General features: G+C 49.1%; 1 protein-coding gene across 1 annotated transcript in view; it reads left to right on the forward strand.

The window, feature by feature from the left end:
• The first annotated feature begins 486 nt into the window (after positions 1-486).
• The window catches only part of LOC127566940 (transmembrane protein 198-like), a 66,522-nt gene continuing 46,707 nt past the window's right edge, over positions 487-20,301 (forward strand). Inside the window, exons 1-2 of the mRNA XM_052009476.1 lie at positions 487-961; positions 1,051-1,145. The gene's annotated coding sequence lies outside the window, so the exon portion shown is untranslated. The remainder of the gene's footprint in view (positions 962-1,050; positions 1,146-20,301) is intronic.

A 20,301-nucleotide genomic window follows, 5' to 3' on the forward strand; every position in this document is an offset into this window, starting at 1 on the left:
TCTCCTACATTGCAACAACGCTTCCCCTTCAAAACGACTTCATTGACTGTAAAAACACTTGGAAGGCGTTATACAAATGGATGTCCGATATCCCATCCAGAGCGTTTTGATTAAAGTGTTTGTGCAGTGGGAGAACTTTTTACCGACGAACCATTAACTTCTTCTGGAGTTTTGGTACATCAAACCACTGCCGCAAAACACAGGATTGCCTCTGTAAAACCGCTTAACCCGAAGTCTTTAAACGTATCAGACACAGAGGAACGGCGACACATATTAGTGCAATAATGCTTTGCAATTAGAATGCAGCCCAGTTTATCAGCGTTAAACGGGACCTCGAAAAGCAGTTGATGCATAAACAATGTTATCTGATCAGTGTAAAAATATTCAGACTTGCAAGATTGTGTTGCAGAAATTTCCCATTGCAATGTTAATGTTAAAACGGACAGTATTTGCATTGAGAATTGAACATAAATTAAACTCGTCGTTACTTCCCTTCACTGGGGCGTTGCATTGGTAGAGTCTGGGAGTGAGGTCATTCTGAGCTGGGGTTGGAGAAGGAGAGAAAAAAATTAAATTCAATTTGAAGGAACAGTTAGTGAGGGGCAGGTAGTTGGTGAAAGTGTGACAGGCAGGCAGTGTGTGGTGAAGCTGGCGGTAGGACGTTTATAAGGTAGTAAAACTGAGGGAGTGCAGACGTCCAGGGGGAGAGGAGAGCAGTGGTGCTGACGTTCAGATTTTATGGGAGAGGGAATGATTAATGGAGTTTATTTCCTTGCCCATCTCCCCGCGTGTGTGTAGAAGTTTCAGTGACCTCCCATAGTACTGGTGTCTGCTTCACGGGAACAGTGTGCGAGTCGTCTGCTGTTGCTCAACGGACGGCTGGACTTTGCTGTAACCCTCGCACTCCAAAACGAAACGGGCTTCAACACACGAGTGGCCCGGAGGCTGCCGGATTCGAGGGGTGAGTAGCGTGCGGTGTCTGGTATCCTGGCTTTTGTTTGCAGAGATGACAAATGGATCTGTTCAGCGTTTGCTGTTTCCCTTCCGTAGCCCCAAGCTCTTGGCTTCGTTCGGGGTCCACTCGCTGCGTTTGACGGGGCCCTGCTTCAGGCGAGGGGGAGCTTCTGGAAGCGACCCGCTGCTCGGTAAGTGTGGCCAATGCGAGGTAAGACTATTATCTTTTATGCACAGTGACTTTGGTGATTGAGTCGATCATTCGCCAGAGGATAAAAAGATCCGGAATTCCTAATCTGTCCCGCCAATGAAGTTTATCTGGATCTGGTATTTAGTCCTTGGATTGTTGTTTTCCAGGAAATAGCGTGCACTTTTTTTTTAAAAAAAAAGCGGTTGCTGTAAACGTTGAATTTGCCTGGCGAGCTATATGCTGTTGAAAGGCTCGCCTTTGAGTAGATAAACGAAAGGGTTAATTCTGGTGGGGTTTGAGATCAAGTTCACAAGGGGAGGGACAGGTGGGAGGGGGGCGTTTGGGTCACCAGTTCCATTTTTTTTTGTAACCTCCTCAGTGATAGTTAACTGGTTTGTTTTACCTCCATCGTCCCCTGGGATTCTGTCCCGTCGCCCAGGGTTACTGATGGGCCTGGTCCTGTCCACTGGCATCTCAAGTCAGGGCGAGTTTCTTGTCCTGTGCACAAGTGCGGTGAGGTACAGGTACGGTGAAAAACTTGCTTGCAGCAGCATCACGCACATGTAGGTACAGACAACACAGAATATAAGTTTTGTACAAGAAGAAAAGACTTTTTGCAGTGTGGGACTTCAGGCTTCTGTACCTCCTGCCCAACAGTAGCAGTGAGAAGAGGGCATGACCTGGATGGTGGGGATCTTTGGTGATAGGTGCCACTGCCTTGACGCAGCACCCCCCCCCCCCCCCCCCCCCCCGTCGTTTCAATTTCTCTCTCTTGACGTGTGTGAGTGGCTAAACCTGAAATGGTATTCAGGATTAATCTCTGGTGATGAGGGCAGGATCAGTGTTGGCATCGGTCGTGTTGGTGGTTCTGATTGGTCATGATGGTGGCAGCCATGTTGGTAGTCGTGATGGTATTGGTGGTCACGTTGGCAGTAATGGCAGTGTTGCTTGTGTTGGCATTGCCTTTGGTGATGGTGGTGATATTGCCCCAGTAGTGGTTATATTGGCACAGTAGTTCTGGTGGCTGTGTTGGTCATGTTGATATTAATGGCTCCAGTCTGTGGTGTTATCAGTAGTGGTGATGACTGGCAATGGTGCATTTGGAGAAGGAGCTGTTGGCAATGCAATTGAGCTTGGCCTGTGAAGAGAGGTGTCTTTTTTTTAAATGGTCTCGTAGCCAAGGACGCAATTGAAATTGCAGTTTGCAGATGGTCCCAATGAACAGTTTGTTCTGTCAATTTCACGTGAAGGTTTTGTTTGGTCAGTGAGCTCTGTCTGATATTGACTGTTGGGGAACTGAACTAACATTAACAGCTGTTCAGTCAGGGACCAGAATCCGATAGACACAGTGACTCTTGCTTGCTGTGTCAATGTACGTGTTCATTGCCTAAAGCAAGTTTTGCAAGCATAATTGGATGGAAAGCAAAAAGATGTTAACTGGAATTCATTGCTGCTTTGATTTCTCAAAGTCTTTAAGACGTCAAGTACTTTTCTAAGACAAAGGAACAGCATTAACCACAACTTGGTTGGATACTGAAGTAACTCAAAAGCCTCTCTGAAGCGGTCGTAATCATGGTGACTGCTGATTGGTTTACACGGAAACTCTATCCCTGGAAGGTGTTCACTGCATTTGGGCAACGTGGCCAGATTAGAAGCAGTTCATGGTTGATGAACGTTTTCAATCATTCTTTATTAAGTGGTGACTGCTGAGGACTCTTTAAACTGTCTGCCTCTTTCCTCCTTTTAAGACACTCCTTAACATCTACCTCTGACTGAACACCTGTCATAATATGTGGCTCTGTTGAATTCCATTTGATAATGCTCCTGTGAAGCAACTTGGGATCTTTTGCACTGTTAAAGGAGCTGTGTTAATACACACTTTTGCTGTACGAAAGCAGAGGCAAAGTAATTGATGGAGAAAAACTAATTATCCAAGATATTGAGAAACGAAGAACAGTGGTCCAGATGAGGAAATCGTGATAAAGTAAAGAGAACGAGTGTATTCAGCTTGCTGGGTAAGGTGGTGTGAAGACAAGTTTACAAAGTTCAATTGTCCCCAGTTTTGATCCTCTCCACTTGCATCGATGAGTGCATCTTCAACAACTCTTAAGAAGCCAGGACAAAGCAGCCCGTTAGATTGGCACCCTATCCATCTCCCGACATGCTTGTTTCCTCCAGCATTGGTGCACAGTGACTGCAGTGTGTACTGTCTACACAATGCACTGCAGTTACTCACCCAGCCTACCCTGACAGCACCTCCCGAAACTAGTGACCTCTACTGCCAAGGGGGACCAGGGCAGCAGGTGCTGTGAAACACCACCGCCTACAGGTTCCCCTCCAAATCCTACACTATCCTCACATGGAAGTGCATCACTGGTCTTTCATCATTGTTGGGTCTAAACACCTGGAACCTGTGCTCCTACAGCTTGCCCCCATCTTATCAAGGGCAGATATGAGCGGACAATAAATGCTGGCCTTGTCAACGATGGCCGGATTCTGGAAAATCAATAAATGGAAAATGTATTGGAGTCTGTGCCTGAGTCTTGGGCTCTGGTGTCCCCTGCTTAAATCTCTTCATCTCTCTTCCCCCTCCTGAGACTCTCTTAGACCAAGCTTGATGTCTCCTGCCCTAATATCTGTGTGAGGCTTGGTGTTGTTCAGTGTGATAATGCTCTCATAAAGTGTTTTGGATCAGTTACCACCTGAAAGCTGCCATGTTCATTGCTGGCTTTCATGACCTGTCTTTGGTTCTATATATTCGAGTTGCCTGTACTTCAATACTGTGACTGTCCTCTGCCTAAGGTGTCAGGGGTGGATGTGGGTTGGGATTATGATACTATCAGTATCTTGGCCAAGTCTGCACCTCGTGTAAGCTATTCAGCAAGGAAGGGAATCATGACCCTGACCTTGACCCTCCAACACAAGACTGTTGGGTAGTGATCAGGAGAGAGAACCTTGGATGATCTTTATATTCCTTTGCTAAGCAGGGCAGCACTGAGACCAAGAGATGTGATCCGTTACCTCCACACAGGCTGGGGACCTGTTCACGTCGGGTCAGAGTGTATGAAGGTAAAACTGATCCGCTTTAGTGCGGGATGGTGGGAAATGTGCAGGATGCATGTTGGTTTTTTAACTTTGGGTGTTCCAAGGGCAAGTATTTTAACTATTAATGCGGAACAATGCATCAAAAGAAGCACGAGAGGAATTTCCGATGAAAATTGAGAATGGTCAAGTGTTGACGTAGTCCATCTCGTTGTATATTGAACGGTTCCTTTATACAATGAGATGGACTATGACCTCGCGATCTACCTTGTTGTGACCTTGCACCTTATTGTACTGCACTTCCCTGTAGCTGTGACACTTTACTCTGTACTGTTATTGTTTTTACCTGTACTACATCAATGCACTCTGTACTAACCCAATGTAACTGCACTGTGTAATGAATTGACCTGTATGATCGGTTTGTAAGACAAGCTTTTCACTGTACCTTGGTACAAGTGACAATAATAAACCCATACCAATACCAAGAGCAATCTGATGGCAAGGTTTTAAATAACACCAAGACCCTGGCAGTACGGACCTGGAGGTCTGTGCTGGATTCACCCCCTGTATAGGGCGGGGTTACCGCCTGGCGTTTGCTCTCGTTTGCCAGCTACAGCTGTTGCTGATTTTCTGTGTCATTAATCTGTGATGTTTACACTGCAGGGATGGGATTTGTGGTGAAGCAACACTGTCACTGCAGACTTAGTCTGGGGCACCGCCTTCCCCTCGCCACCTTACCCACATGCTCATTCTTGGCAGGTGAGCAGGGCAGAGGGCGGTGAGCCACAGTTTGATACCTACCCCCGCCTCCCCATCCAATCCCCCATTGGCTGAGCCACCCCAGGGCTGCGCCCTCTGATTAAACACTGGGGAGACCGCAGCCATTGTCTTTGCTTCCCGCCACCTATCCTGTCCCCTCGCTGGCAACCCTGACGCTGAACCAAACTGCCTGTAATCTTGGTGCCATGTAGGCACAGAGGTGAGCTGTCACAGAGGCAGCAACAATAACGTTTAAAAGATTTGGATAAGTACAGGGTAGGAAAGTTTAGAAGGACAAGCTTAAGTGGGCACCTTGGTCAGAATGGATGAGTTGGGCCGAAGAGCCTGTTTCCGTGCTGTATGACACTATATCGCGTTGCTGATTTCCTTCTCTGTCTGATGTGGAAACTCTCATTCAGGCCGCCTTGCCTCCCAGACTTGGACCCCCTCGTTTAAACCCTTCCAACAACGTTAGAAACAACAACCAGCAGAGCGAGAGACAAAACGTTTTGCTTTTTTTTTTGTGTGGTTCTCAACCTCTTTCCCCCAAGATTCACATCACAAGCTCAAGAAAAACCTTTTTGCTGAGTGTGTGAGGAGCATCATTCAAAAACTGCAATGAAAATCAATTCTGGTTTGAGCCTTTGACTTAAATTTACATTTCTTTTCCCCACTCCCCTGTTCTGCTCTCTGTAATGGAGACTGCAGATGCTGGGGTCTGGAGCAACACACAATCTGCTGGAGGAACTCAGTGGGTCAGGCAGCATCTGTGGGGGGGGGCAGGGGTGGTTAAATCTGGATGATACAGAGGTCACATTAATTAGAATCAGGGTTATTATCACTGATTTGTATGTCATGAAATTTGTCATTTTGCACCAGCAGTACAGAGCAACGACATAAAAATTACTATAAAGTGCACAATAGTTTGGATTGTTTTACAATTGTATAGAGTCATGAAGTTGTGCATGGTGCTGGTACATCAGAACTTGTGCAGGTTTCGACCCAAAACGTCGATGATTCCTCCCCCCCCGCCCCTCTCACAGATGCTGCTCAAACCACTGAGTTCCTCCAGCAGATTTTGTTGCTACTCTGTTGAGGTTATCCAAATTTCTGCAGCCTGCATTCTAGCCTATCTTACACCCCTTCACCCCTTGTGTTTACTCATTGGTTCCCAGGTAAGCAAAGCCTTGGTCATAAAATCCTCTTTCTCGAGTTCGAAGCAGGATATGGATCAGCTGGAGAAATGGCAGGTGGAGTTTAATCCGGATAAGTGTGATGTTTTGCACTTTGGGAGGTCAAATGTAAGAGGAAAGTACACAGTAAATGGCAGGACCTTTTGGCAATGATGTACAGTGGGATCTTGGGATGCAAGTCCATAGTTCCCTGAAAGTGGCAACACAAGTGGATAGGGTGATAAAGGAGGTGTACGGCATGCTTGCCTTCATGGGCATTGAGTATAAGAGTCAGGAAGTCATGTTGCAGCTGTATAAAACATTGGTTAGGCCACATTTGGAGTACTGTGTGCAGTTCTGGTCACCACACTATAGGAAGAATGCGGAGGCTTTGAAGAGGGTCCAGAAGAGGTTCACCAGGATGTTGCCTGGATTGATTAACTATAAGGAGAGGTTGGACAAACTTGGATTGTTTTCTTTGGAGCGTCGGAGGCTGAGGGGAGACCTGATAGTTTATAACAATTATGAGAGGCGTAGATAGGTTAGACAGTCAGTCTTTTTCCCAGGGTGGAAATGTCAAATACTAGAGGGCATAGGTTTAAGGTGAGAGGGGGAAAGTTTAAGGGAGATGTGTGGGGCAAGTTTTTTTTTACACAGAGAGCAGTGGGTGCTTGGAACGGGTTGCCAGGGGAGGTGGTGGAGGCAGATCTGACAGCAATGTTTAAGAGGCATTTAGACAGTCACATGAACAGGCAGGGAATGGAGGGATGTGGACTATGTGCAGGCAGATGGGATTGGTTTAATTTGGCATCGTGTTCAGCACAGACACTGTGGGCCGAAGGGCCTGTTCCTGTGCTGTACTGTTCTGTAAATCCCTCCATGGTCTTGCCTCTTCCTGTTCTATGCCATCTCCTCCAGTCCGATAGCCCTTAGCATCTCTACACACTTCTAGTTCTGATTGTCCCCGAGTTTAATCGCTCCACTCTGGAATTCCCTCCCTGAACCTCTCCACCTCTCTCTCCTCCTGTACAATGCTGCTTAAAACCTTTTGGCTCTGATCAAGGGTTCAGTCACCAACTTTAATCTGAGGCTTGCTGTTGAATTTTGTTTGATAATACTGCTGCGAAGCATCTTGCAACTGTTCTCTGTTAAAGGCACTACATGAATGCAGTCCCTTGTTGTGCAAGTTGCTTTACTATAAATGAGTAACTTTTTTTTGTGATCTGCTTCCTTTTCAATGGTGCCCCAGTTTTACTATGAATAGTGTAATTTGTGAATGTCTCAAGATTTCAGTTCTGGACAGAATGAAAATTAGGCACAGGGGGAGAGAGATGCTGTGCTTTTTAATTGATTTCAGGTGAAGTGGTTGTGTTATGTTTGCTGTCATGGACACTTGTTTAAACCCTTGCAACGATGATGGAAACAATTACCTGCCAAGCCATTAAGTAGAAACCTTGCACTGAGATGTCAGCAGACAAAACATTTTGCTGCTTTTTCTGGTTCTTAACCTTTATTTTTTTTTCCTCACCTCCAAGTCCAGCATCACAGGCTCACAAAAAAATGTTTTTGTTGAGCATCGTTCAAAAACTGTAACAAAAATCGATTCTGGTTTGAGCCTTTGACTTAAGTTTACAGTTTTCAGGAAGGTGGTTGTGTTCATATTTTCTTTCCCGCAGACCCCGGCTTTCTGTTTCTCCCTTCCCCTAGGTCAAGAGGCAAAATCCCGAGGGGACCTCTGGTCAACACTTCTAAAGTACTAATGAGTCTAGTCAGTCCAACCCATCCTTGTTAGACAACCTGACCACTCTCTACAGGGTTGATGTGCTGGGATGAAGGAGTTGACGTATGAAGAAAGGCTGGGTCTAAGCGCATTGCAGTTTAGAACAATGAGATTCTAAGGGGGACTGACAGGGTGGGTACTGAGGGGATGTTTCCTGTAGTGGGGGGTATCTAGCACCAGGAGGCGGTTGCAGAATAAGGGGTTGCCCATTTAAGATGGAGATGAGGAGAAATTTCTTCCCTTGGAGGGTTGTGACTCTTTGGAATTCTTTGGCCCCCCCTCCCGCCCCCACCCCCACCCAGAGAGCTGTTTGGGGGGGGGGGGGTGGTCAGTGAATATATGTGGAGCAACACACAAACTGCTGCAGGAACTCAGCGGGTCGGGCAGCATCTGTGGAGGGAAATGGACAGTCGACGTTTCGGGTCGAGACACTTCACCTGGACTGAGAGTAGAGGGGAGATAGTCAGTGTGAGGGGAAGGGGTGGCAGGTGATGGGTGGATCCAGGTGAGGAGGGGGGGATAGACAGATGGAGGAGGGGAGGGTAGGGACAGCCACAGAGGCTGGGAGGTGAGAGGTGGAGGTGACAGAGGGCTGCAGGTGGTGGGATCTGACAGGAGAGGAAGGTGGAGCATGGAACCAAATAAGGGAGGTGGGGAGGGCAGGTGGGAACAGTGGGGGGAGGGGGGACCCGGGGGGAGGGGGGACCCAGTGGGAGGGGTGTGTGGGTGGTGGGTAGATGAAGTGGGTGGAGGAGGGGAAAGAAACAGGGTGGTGGGGGCTGGGGTGGGTGTAGGAGAAGGAAAAGGGACAGAGGGGGAGCAGGTTGCCTGAAGTTGGAGAATTCACTGTTCAGACCGTCGGGGTGTAGACTCCCCAGGGGGAGTATGAGGGGCTGTTCCTCTGGTTTGTGTTTAGCCTCACCCTGGCAGTGGGGGAGGCCGAGGAGTTTTCAAAGTGGAGACTGTCTGGAGTCGAGTGGTCTTCGGGAGAGTGAGGAAGTGGTGCTGAGGCCAAGAGCAGATCAGCCATGACCTTACTGAATGGCAGAGCCTCCTCGAGCGGCGGTTCGGCCTACTCCTGGTTCTTGTGTTCCTGTTCTATTTGTGGCCGTAAGGTGCACTGGGACACGCTGAAAGGGACGCCAAGGGTGCTATAGAAACGCAAGCCCATCCTTTGCTGAAGCGCCAGTGATACCTGTCTTTCTGCACACACTTCCCAGGGCCTGACCCTCGCTGCAGCTGTTAACTCCTCCTAACCCAGTGTTGCTTTGCTGCTCCACACTAGGGAAGCCAGTTGCAGCCTGACTGACGTGCAGGACACCTTCATTCCGCGGGACCCCAAGCTTCCAGTCGCTTTAATTCTCTGCCCCACTCCCATTCTGACCTCTCGAGCTGTTCCAACGTGACCCATCGCAAGCTCAAGGGACAGCGCCTGAGCTTTCAACCCGGGGCTTCCACCGGCTGCCCCGGTGTTGTGTTTAACGACTTCGGACCTTAATTGTTTCTCCTGCTTTCTCTCGATCGGTAGTTGCTGATGATCCTGGCTGGATGCACCGGTGATTCTGCGAGTGAGGAAGGTTATGAGCAGGTTGTTGAGTGGGGAATCTGCCAATGCATTAAACCCAGGAAACGCTGGACCCACTCAGCAGGTCGGGCAGCATCTGTGCTGTGGAGGGAGACGGACAGTCAACGTTTCAGGTCGAGACCCTTCACCTGGGTTGAAGGGTCTCTACCCAGAATGTCAACTGTCCATCTCCCTCCACAGATGCTGCCCGACCTGCTGAGTTCATCCAGTGCTTTGTGTGTGTGTGTGTGTGTGTGTTTGTGTGTTGCTCCAGATTTCCAGCATCTGTAGTCTCTTGTGTCTCCATCTGTGGAAGGAGGAATGGTCATCACTTCAGGTCAAAGACCCTTCATTGGAACCAAGAAAGAAAGAGTTGGTCTCAGTAGCAGGGAAGGTAGTGGATGGAACAAAGGGAATTTCTGTGGTGGGGTGAAGTACTGTGGTCCAACAAACATGATGCTGCAGGAGCTCAGCAGGTCAGGCAGCATCTGTGGAGGGAAATGGACAGTCAATGTCTCTGGTCAAGACCCTTCATCTGGACTTGTAGAGTCTACGAGTTCCATGAGCATCTTGTGTGTTGCTCCATATTCCTGCATCCTGCAGCCTCTTGTGTCTCCTCGGAAGTAATGTGGCGGTTAAGGGGCAGTTCAGCTCCTTTGTGTAATGTGTTGCTAATGTTGTGAAGACTGGGTAATGTTGTTCAGACTATTGGTGCAGCTTGACCAAGGGGTCAAAGCTGCACCCTGGGGTCTCCCTACCCTCTTCATCCACTGCAGTGTCGGGACATAGGAGCCAACGTTTCCCCCCCCCCCCCCCCCCCCGTCTGCCTTTCTTGTTGTTGACCTCCCCCTCTGCGATAACCATTCCTAGCCCCTTCCTTTTTGTTTAACTGCCCTCTATTCTCACCTTCCTTTGTCTGCACTGCCACCATGTGTTAACTGATCATCTCTCTGTTCCCCACCTAATCAAAGGCCACTCCCCTCCTCCCTTTCCTTATCTGAGGTCCTGCTCTCATGACGGAATGTCGGCCGTACTCTTGCCACGGAATCACCAGATTACCACCTCCTTGACGCTGCCTTTACAGATGGGTTTCAATGTTCCCCTTCCAGAAAGTGTTGTGCATGAGAATGTATGAAGTAGTCTATCAGCCCTGCTGTTTAATGGTTGATCTCACCTTGGCTTTGGCTCCAGTTTCCTGTCTGGTCCCCACAGACCAGTAACCTGTCCATCTCCAATCTGTTGGAGGAACTCATTGGGTCGAGCCTCATCTGTGGGTGTGGGAACACAGAATTGTCAATATGTTGGGTCAAAACCGATGCTGCTCGACCTGCAGAGTCCCTCCAGCAGATCCATCCATCCAGATTTCAGCATCTGCAGTCTCTTGTGTCTCCATCTTGAATAGATCCACAGCTCTCTGGGGGAGAGGATTCCAACCATTCGCAACCCTCTGAGAAGACATTCCTTCTCGTCTCCCTCTGAAATGGGGGTCCCTGGTTCTAGATACCCCCACCCAGGGGAAACATCCCCTCAGCACCCACCCTGTTAACCCCCTTCAGAATCTTGCGTTTCATTCAGATCCCCTTTCGTTCTTCTCAGCTTCAGTACTAAACTCGAATACTGAAAGGCCTGGGTAGGGTGGATGTGGAGAGGGAGAGTCCAGGATCCGAGGGCATAGCCTTGGAAAAAGGGACGTCCCTTTAGAACTGAGAAGAGGAGGAATTTCTTTAGCCAGAGGGCGGTGAATCTGTGGAATTCATTGCCACAGAGGGCTGTGGCGGCCAAGTCATTGGGTGTATTTAAGGCAGAGATTGATGGGTTCTTGATTGGTAAGAGGGTTATGGGGAGAATGGGGTTGGGGGGAGAGAAGAAATCAGCCATGATCGAATGGTGGAGTAGACTCAATGGGCCGAATGGCCTAATTCTGCTCGTATGTCTTGTGGTCAATGAGTATCAGCCCAACCTGGTCACCCCTTCTTCGTGCATGAACTCCTTCATCCTATGAATCAACTTGGTGAATCTTATGTGAACTACTCCCAGTGCAAGTACTTTGCCACCTTGTTACTGAGCTGGTCATCTCCTGCAAGATCTCCTGAGATTGCTCCCCAGTGTTTCACTCCCTCTGGGTTCCTGATGGGCGAGGGACATTTCAAGTCTGTCCGTGTGGCTTCTGAAGGAGTTTCAGGAAGGGTTCAGGGGAAAGATAACTCCAGTGGAGCCTGCCTCCTCTCTTGTCAAATGTCTCCAAGACTCCGCAAGATAGGTCTTCCCAGTCAGTGCCCCGTTGCCCACCTGAGTCCTCCCAACCAACAGGAGGCACAGAGGGTCCAGGGTGCCTGGATGTCCTATAATAAGCAGCCGTGAGGAGACTCTTGGCTCCTCTTCCAGAGAAACACCAAGACTGTTTCGATGAGACTGAACAGGAGATGGCGGAGTGAACTAACAGCAAACGCACAGCATACTCAGACTGGAAAACCCACTGTTCCCTCGGGGAGGGTGGGGGTGGGGTGGGGTGGTGAAAGAAACAGCTCTATGGGCACCTGAAGGCTGAGGTCCAACATAAAACTGTGATCGAAGGAACAGACGGATGGCTGAAGAGATTCTTTGCCGCTGTCGAGACCACCTACAGTCAAAACACCCCAGGATCCATCCCACTGAGAGCCAAGAATGGCAGGGCTTATCGAGGGTGGGGAAGCAGTCAGAGGCTTCTGGGGGAACACCTAATGAAGAATTCCCTGTCTCTGACCGTGACTCCCTCCCATGGCACACCACCGTAGCCTGACGAGGTTGAAAAGCCCGTTTGACAGCCGAGAAACAAGGAGTCTCCGGGAGCGGACGAAATCCGTGCAGGAATTCCAAAACTTCGTCCACAAATTCACAGCCTCGTCTCCCACATCTGGGGTGAGAAGGATGTGCCACTTGGATTGGGTTGGTTTATTGTCACAGGTACCGAGATACAGTGAAAAGCTTTTGTTTGTGTGTCATCCAGACAGATCGTTCCGTACATAAGTACGTCGAGGTAGTAAAAAGGAAAATGGAATGCAAAATATAGTGTTACAGAGCAAGTGCAGTGCGGGCAGAGGGTAGATTGGGAGATCAAGAGTTCATCTTTTAGCGTTCGAGAGGTCAGTTCAAGAGTCTGATAACATCCGGATGGAAGCTGGTAGTACGTGTTCTCAAGTTTTTGTATCTTCTGCCCAAAACGAGAGGGGAGAAGAGAGAATGACCGGAGTGGGAGGTGTCATTGATTATGTTGGCTGATTTCCCGAGGCAGCGAAGTATTGGAATTGGTTTATTGTTGTCACTTGTACTGAGGTACAGTGGAAAACTCGTCTTGCAAACCGATCATACAGGTCAATTCATTACACAGTGCATTGAGGTAGTACAGGGTAAAAACAATAACAGAATACAGAGTAAAGTGTCACAACTACAGGGGAGGGGAAGTGCAATGCAGGTAGATGATAAGTTGCAAGGTCACAACAAGGTAGATTGTGAGGTCAAGAGTCCATCTCATCATATAAAGGAACCACTCAATAGTCTTGTCACCGTGGGGTAGAAGCTGTCCTTGAGCCTGATGGTATGTGCCCTCTGGTCAATGGAGGGGAGGCTGGTTTGTGTGATCAACTGGGCTGTGTTCACATCTCTGCAAATTCTTGGGCAGTAATCACGATTATCTTCGCACAAAGGAGATATCCATTTGCACTAACTAGTGGGGTGGTGTGGATCTCCCAGCTACCTGTCACAGGGAAAGTCATCATGGAGGTCTTCCTCGACTGCCTCCCAGGGGTCAGAGATGCTCCCTGAATCTTGGTGTGGACCCTGGCACAGTGAAACGATCTTCACCGTGCAACAGCTTCAAGTTAACTGCAGGGAGCAGCCAACAACCACTGCCCCGACCTCTCTGCAACCTTGGCTTCGGAAAGCCGAGGGGGATTACGGAGGACCAACCTCCGTCGCTGAGCCACAGTCCTCGGGCGGAGCTGGCGTCTTGTGCGCACGCTGCGGCTGAGCTCTGAGTAGTCATCGACTCCTTCCCTAAGGGTGGGCCTTGCGCTAATGATCCAAAGGTCCTCCGTAAACAACCCCCTCACCTGCACGACACTGCACCCCACAGTGAGACTCCGGAAAATGTGAGTGGCTTTCCACAGCTGAGGAACCACCTCACGGCCAAAGCAGGCATCAATGATGGAAGTTCACCACTGCCTTCAATTCACCAGCACGACCTTTGGTAAAAGAGTTGGAAGATCAAGGCTTCAAACCCAGCATGGTCCACTAGGCAGTGGTGGTCCCTGTCCTCCTGTACGCCTTGGAGACATAAACTACCTACAGGGAGGACCTCAAAGTATTGGAGATGTCATCACCACCAGTGTCAGGATAAGGAAACCAGTGTCCTCTCTCAGCACAACACCCCTCAAGTTATACTGTGTTAGGCACTAGACTCCCAAAGCAGACACTCATAGGTGTCAAATTTTGCCCAGGTGCCCCTGTGAGGCACCTTGATGCTTTTCTATTTTACTAGAGCTGCTACATAAATGTACGCCGTTGTTGGTGCTGCGGAGAAGGTTTGTGGAGGTAAAGTGAGGAGCTACCTGTTGGGTTTCACCCTATCCTTGCAGAACCCAGACTTTGGTGAGGGCTGGTGTGCAACTTTTTTGTTCTGTTTGCGAAGCTTATTCAGGGCATACGTTGGTAATTGGCTCACCGTTCGAGGAAGCGCAGATCAGTTCCTGTCTCAGGAATAGGCCCAACCTGTTGGGCCGAATGGCCTCCTCGTACTGTAACAATTCACTAACTCATTTTTGCCCCGAGGGGCCGCGTTTGAACTGAGTGAATCCGGCGGCTGGATAACTGATCACAAGCGCAAGCAATGACCCGTGTATCGGCGTGTTCCTGACTGACAAAACACTTGAACTTGCCCATTCCCCAAACACCCTGCCAATCTCAAATTCTGTACAATGTTAAGAAAGTTTATGGGCTGTGACAAATTAAATCCTCAGGCTGTAAACATGCTGGAAAGTAGTATTGCCAGCACTAGGGGGGAAAAGATTATTATTTCTCCTTCAGGACTTTTTCCCATTTCTGTTTGCTGCAGATTTGGAAGCCTTGTACCCGAAGGTTAACCAACAATAGTGATGTGAATTGAGAGGCATTTTCCCTCCTTTTCTGTAGATACCACGGTACTTTTCAAGAAAACAAAGCAACACCTTCCTTGCCATTGCATCCACTCAGTTTTTGGAGGATAACTTGAATTGATAAGTTCTGATGCAGGTTTTGGTGTCTGGAAATCAGTGGATTTTTCACCACCGATCCCTAACCCCTCCCCCCCCCCCCCCCCCCCCCAAACGTCACTGCATCACCACTTCTCCTCAAGATTTGTCTAAAGGCTCACCTTTTTTTGACCAAGACTTTAGAAACAGGCCCTTCAGCCCAACTGGTCCATGCCAACCAAGATGCCTATCTAAGCTAGTCCCATTTGGCCCATATCCCTCTAAACCTTTCTTATCCACATACCTGTCCAAGTGTCTTTGAAGTATTGTTAATGTACCTGCCTCAACTGCTTCTTCTGGCAGCTCATCCCAAATATGGACCACCCTCTTTGTGGAAAAAGTTGCCCCTCAGGTACCCATTAAATCTTTTCCCCCTTTCACCTTAAACCTGTGCCTCCAGTTCTTAATTCCCCAACCCTGGGGAAACGGACTGTGGCCCAGTGTCAATTTTTGTTTGATACTTGTCCCTGTGAAGCACCTTTTAATGAGGTGTTGGCTAACTTCTCTTGAGTATAGGTGACACATTATTTGAAATGATTTATGACGATAATTGGAGTTTACAAAGTAAATAAAAAGAGGGAACATGAGAAATTGGAGTATCAGCCACTCATTCAGTGATCGGGGCTGACTTTTTACTTCGCATCATGTTCCAGCACTAACCCCATGTCCCTTGATTCCCTTAATATTTGCTTGATCAATGGCATTCCCATCATGGAAGTTCCCCACCATCGACATTCAGGAGTGAGGTCAGGAAGAAAGTCTTCACACAATGGCTGACGGGAATCTGGAACTCCCTCCTCTAAGAAGTTGTTGAGGCTGGGTGTCCATTGGAAATGGGGCGAAAAAAACAGTGATTCCAGAAGTGGGGTGGGGCACGGGAGCTGGGGCACAGTCCCTTCGGCCCACAGAGTCTGTGCTGACTATCAAGTCCCTACTTGCGCCAATCCCATTTTCTTATCCCCCTCCAGATTCTACCACCCACCTACAGACCAGGGGCCACTTACAGCAGCCAATTAACCCACCGACCTGCACGTCTTTGGGATGTGAGGGGAAATCGGAGCACCCGGGGGAAGTCCACACGGTCACAGGGAGAACGTGCAAACTCTGTGCGCACACACACAGACAGCGCCTGAGGTGAGGATCGAACCTGGGTCTCTGGAGCTGTGAGGTGGTGGCTCTACTGGCTGCATCACTGTGCCACAAGTCAAATCTCGGCCCTCTGGCGCTTGATAAATCAGTCCAGGCTTCAGACGTTCACAAAGCCGTGTTCACCTGGAACTCGGGGACCAAGTCCAAGCCCTGCTGCACTTGTTATCTCTACATTCAAGTTGTTCTGTGTTCCCAGAAAACGATACATATCAAATATGTCGGGCATCTGTGCTGGGATCGGCCATCTCCCTGGCCATCTGTTCACTCCTTAATGTGGAAAGTATCTTACGGCTGCTTCACGCGTTCCTCGATTTGTAATTCAAACTGTTTCTCAATGGAATTTTGGGATTCCCTACTAGTGAACGAGCAATGATAAATCTGCCATTGTCTGATACACGTGGGATCGTGGGGGGCGGGGGTACTTTTGTGGTGTCATCTCTGCCCTGTCCCAGTTGTGAGGGCTGAGGTCTCGGTGGAGTTCCCCACACGGGGCCCAAAGCCCTCAGTGGCCTGACCCTTCCCTGTCCCTGTGATGTCCTCCTGCTCCTCAACCTTCAGATTTCTGGCTCCCTCTGATTTCTGGCCTCTCGACCATCCCTGGATTAACTGTTGGCAGCTCCCTCCAGAAACTTCTCTCCCTTTCTAAAGCCAACTTTTGGTTCAAGCTTTTAGCCAACTTTTAGTTGAAGCTTTTAGCCAACTGCAATAATATCTCCTCGGTGCCAAAGTTTGTCTTTGGTGTTACTGTAAAGGCCCTCGGGGCGTCCTGTTGCATTGAAGATGCTGTGTAAATGTGTGTAGTTGCAGCCGAAGGGGTGGGTTGCTGGGATCCGGACCAAGTGCAGGAAAGTGGCACTGAGGCGAACGGTCACCCGTGAGCCTGCTTCTGGAGGGGTCGTCATGTGACCCCCCTACTGCAATCTCTCTTCCCCTCCTCCTCACCCCCCCCCCCCCAACAATGCCTCCCAATCATTCCCACCTCATGCAATGCCCTACCCCAACCCTGCTGCAATTCCCACAGACTCCTATGTCACAGGGACAGGCCCTTCAGCCCATCAAGGCTGTGCCGACCAGCAACCACCCATCTACACCAACCCCATTTTATTCTCCCTACATTCCCATAAAAATATTCTTTCTCCCCTCCCCACCCATACACACTAGGGACAATTTACAATTTATTCTGCCTGGGGCTTTAGGCTCTGGTTGCAGACCAGCCAGTTGTTGGCATTGACAACACTGCTGGTGTCCTTTTTGTGGTGCAGTGTGAGATTACCAACTCTCCAGCAATTAAAGATTGATGTTGCGGGCACTTTGAGCTTAAAATTGTGTGTGGCGCAGCTGGTAGGGCTGCTGTTTTGCGGCTTCAGTGACCCAGGTTCAATCCTGACCTCCGAAGCAGTGTCGGGTTAGCGTAAATGGCTGTTTGGTCAGCATGGACCCGATGGGCCTGTTTCCGTGCTGTGGGACTCCACAAGAATAATGCCCTCAGGAATTTATGACCCAAGCGTTTCAATGAAATGATCAGTCCTGGAGGTATTGGAGGCGGAGGTTGTATAGTCGGGGCTGGGGTGAGGTCTTGTGGCCGTTACTCTGACCAGTGCCAGCATCCCGTGGTGTCCCAGCACCCCCAGTCCAATTGCCCTGTGCCTCCTGTTGGGGCAGAACCATGCTAGTTCTGCAGCAGCAATGGTTAACTTGTCTCTCTTCCCGGCCATCTGCTGCCGAAGTTTGATGGAATGGTATTTGACTGGAAATGGCTGTTGGAACCGAAGCCATCTGGTGTAATTATGGTGGAGAAACACGCCAACCATGTAATCAGGGGGTGGGGGTGCAGTTGTAATAAATCCTCTCCCACTCCTCAGTAAGTTCCGCCAGCTTCCTCTTCCCACGTGTGAACGTTAGTATGGAGCTGCCTGCCTTTGTTGCTGGGAATCTGTCTGAAGGTTTGGTCAGCATCGATGTGGTAGGCCAAAGGGCCTGCTTCTGTGCTGTCGGTCCCGGTTTGCTCTTGGGGTGTAAACGTTACCACCAGGCTAGTATTTTCTTGCTGCCCAGGCTCCTAGCTGAGGATGTGGTGGTACGAGAGGGAGCAAGCTGGAGATTTGCAATGCATTTGGCAAAACTGGATTGCCCTTGGTTTTGAGGAAAGATGAGCTGGGCTGGACTGGTTTTCTTAATACAGGAGGCTGAGGGCAGTTGTGATTGAGGCGTATGCAATTATTAGAACAACCTTGGACCCATTAATTGAGAGAAGTATCGGAGAGGATTGAGAGAAGTTTGTTTTCACTCAAAGAGTGACGGGGTGGAGGGGTTTGGAACTCTCTCCATTAAAGGGTGTCGGGTACAGGAGCCCACATCACCACCTCTTGAAAAGTACCTGTAAGAGAAGCCGAGGAGCTTGGAGGGCGATGGAGCAGAGGTGGGATTAGTCTGATGGCTCTTTTTCAGCTGCTGTGGAAGTTGTGCAGCGAGTGGCCTCCTCCTGTACTGTAAACTTCTAAAAGTCTTTACCTGTGATACTAAGTGCGGTGCTGTCACCACTGACTAGGTGCAGTGGAACCTGCACAAGTGCCAGTGTGCGCCACTTTCTGTCACCCAGTTAAGATCGGGTGACCCAGTGGTTACTGGGGCATTGTTGCCCAGCTTCTGATTTTAATTTTCATTCCTATCGCTGCTTAAAGTCACTGCTTCATCATGCATCTGTTAAAGGGGAATGATTTTTTTAAAAAAAGTATATAAAATAAAATGGGATTAGCTTAAATAGGTGTTGGTCAGCATGGATCTGGTGGGCTGATGGGCCTGTTTCCCTGCTGCAGCTCTCTGATTACATGGTCATTTCCTTAATACTGCTCTGGATCCAAAGTCTCATGAAGCTGAGCTGGAGTTGGCTTCGTAATGATCCGCTCTCCAAAGTTGGCGTGATTGCTTGTCTCCCCGCTGTGGCTCTGCGTCAGAAGGTTGTGGGTTCAAGTCCTACTCTGGGCTGACCCAGCAGTGCAGTACTGAGGGAGTGCAGCATTGTCAGTGGTTCAAGTTCATTGCCATGGGCACACACATCCAGGGTATAAGTGCCATGAAAATTAGCTTTTTGCAGCACAGTACAGTACAAACATAAATTGCATGTATGTGTAATATGTTAAATTTAAATTTATGACACAATAAACAAACGACATTGGAGCCAGTTGAGGGAAATACAGCCCAATGTAGTGTTGGGGTTTCTTCAGGTCAGTTCCAGACCCTGACGGCAGTGGGGAAGAAGCTGCTGTTGAACCTTGAGGTTGTGGGTCTTCAGGCTCCTGTACCTCCTGCCCGATGGCAGCATCGATAAGAGGGCACGGCCCGGACAGTAGGGGCCCCTGATGATGGATGTAGTCTTCCTGAGACATCGCCTCCTGTAGATGTCCCTCGATGGTGGGGAGAGCTGTACCCGTGATGGAACCGGCTGAGTCCCACCGCTCTCTGTAGCCTCTTGCGTTCCTGTGCACTAGAGTTCCCATCCCAGGCTGTGATGCAACCAGTCAGACTGCTTTCCACTGTATATCCGTGGAAGTCTGTCAGTTTTTGATGACATGCTGAATCTCCTTAAACTTCCAAGGAAGTGGAGATGCTAGCGTGCCTTCTTCATGGTTGTATCGATGTGCTGGGCCCAGGATAGATCCTTGGACATTGACATCTAGGATGAGAAGGAAAGATCCCATGGAACGTTTTCAGAGAAGAGTCAGGTCCTTCTCCCTGGTGTTCTGTCCAATCTTTATCCCTTAGTCAATATCTCCAAAAGCAGCTTGTTACAACATCGCTCTTTGTGGGAGCTTGCTGTGCACAGTCTGTCTGCCACATTTCCAACTTGAAGGTTTACTTCAATAGTACCTCATTGGGGTAGCGAAGAGGGTTTTATTGATGCAACTCTTCAGACCAGGGCTGAAACTGCTTGCAGACCCTGAAAGAAGAACAAAGTTTACTGACGAATATCCTGCAGCAGACAGCAGGTAAAAATCAAAGAAAAGTTCCACGAGGAAATACCAGCTTTCAGCTCTGCAACGCAGTGAAATTCCTACAGAATCAGCCTGGGATTGATTCCAGAACCTGCTGTCTCACTGGATTGAAATGTTGGCAGAGCGAGCAGCTGTTCTGTGAACTTCCCTCCACAGTGAGCTCTGTGTTTCATTGAGGTGACAACCATTTGGCCCATCTGGTCCATGGCAGTGTTTGTGCCCACCACCGAGGCACCTTTCACCCCTCCCATCTTGGCCAATAGGTGACTCCGTCCAAAGGACTGGGTTTGGTGTTCAAAATGCATTGCCTTGTACGGGGGTCCCTACTGAGGAGAGACCCCCACACTGGGGGAGCCCCATTGTCTTGAGGAGGCTACTGTGTAGGTTGGTAATTGGTTTATTATTGTCGAGTGTACTGAGATACAGTGAAAAGCA

Source organism: Pristis pectinata, chromosome X, assembly GCF_009764475.1.
Source record: "Pristis pectinata isolate sPriPec2 chromosome X, sPriPec2.1.pri, whole genome shotgun sequence".
Taxonomy (NCBI): Eukaryota; Metazoa; Chordata; class Chondrichthyes; order Rhinopristiformes; family Pristidae; genus Pristis; species Pristis pectinata.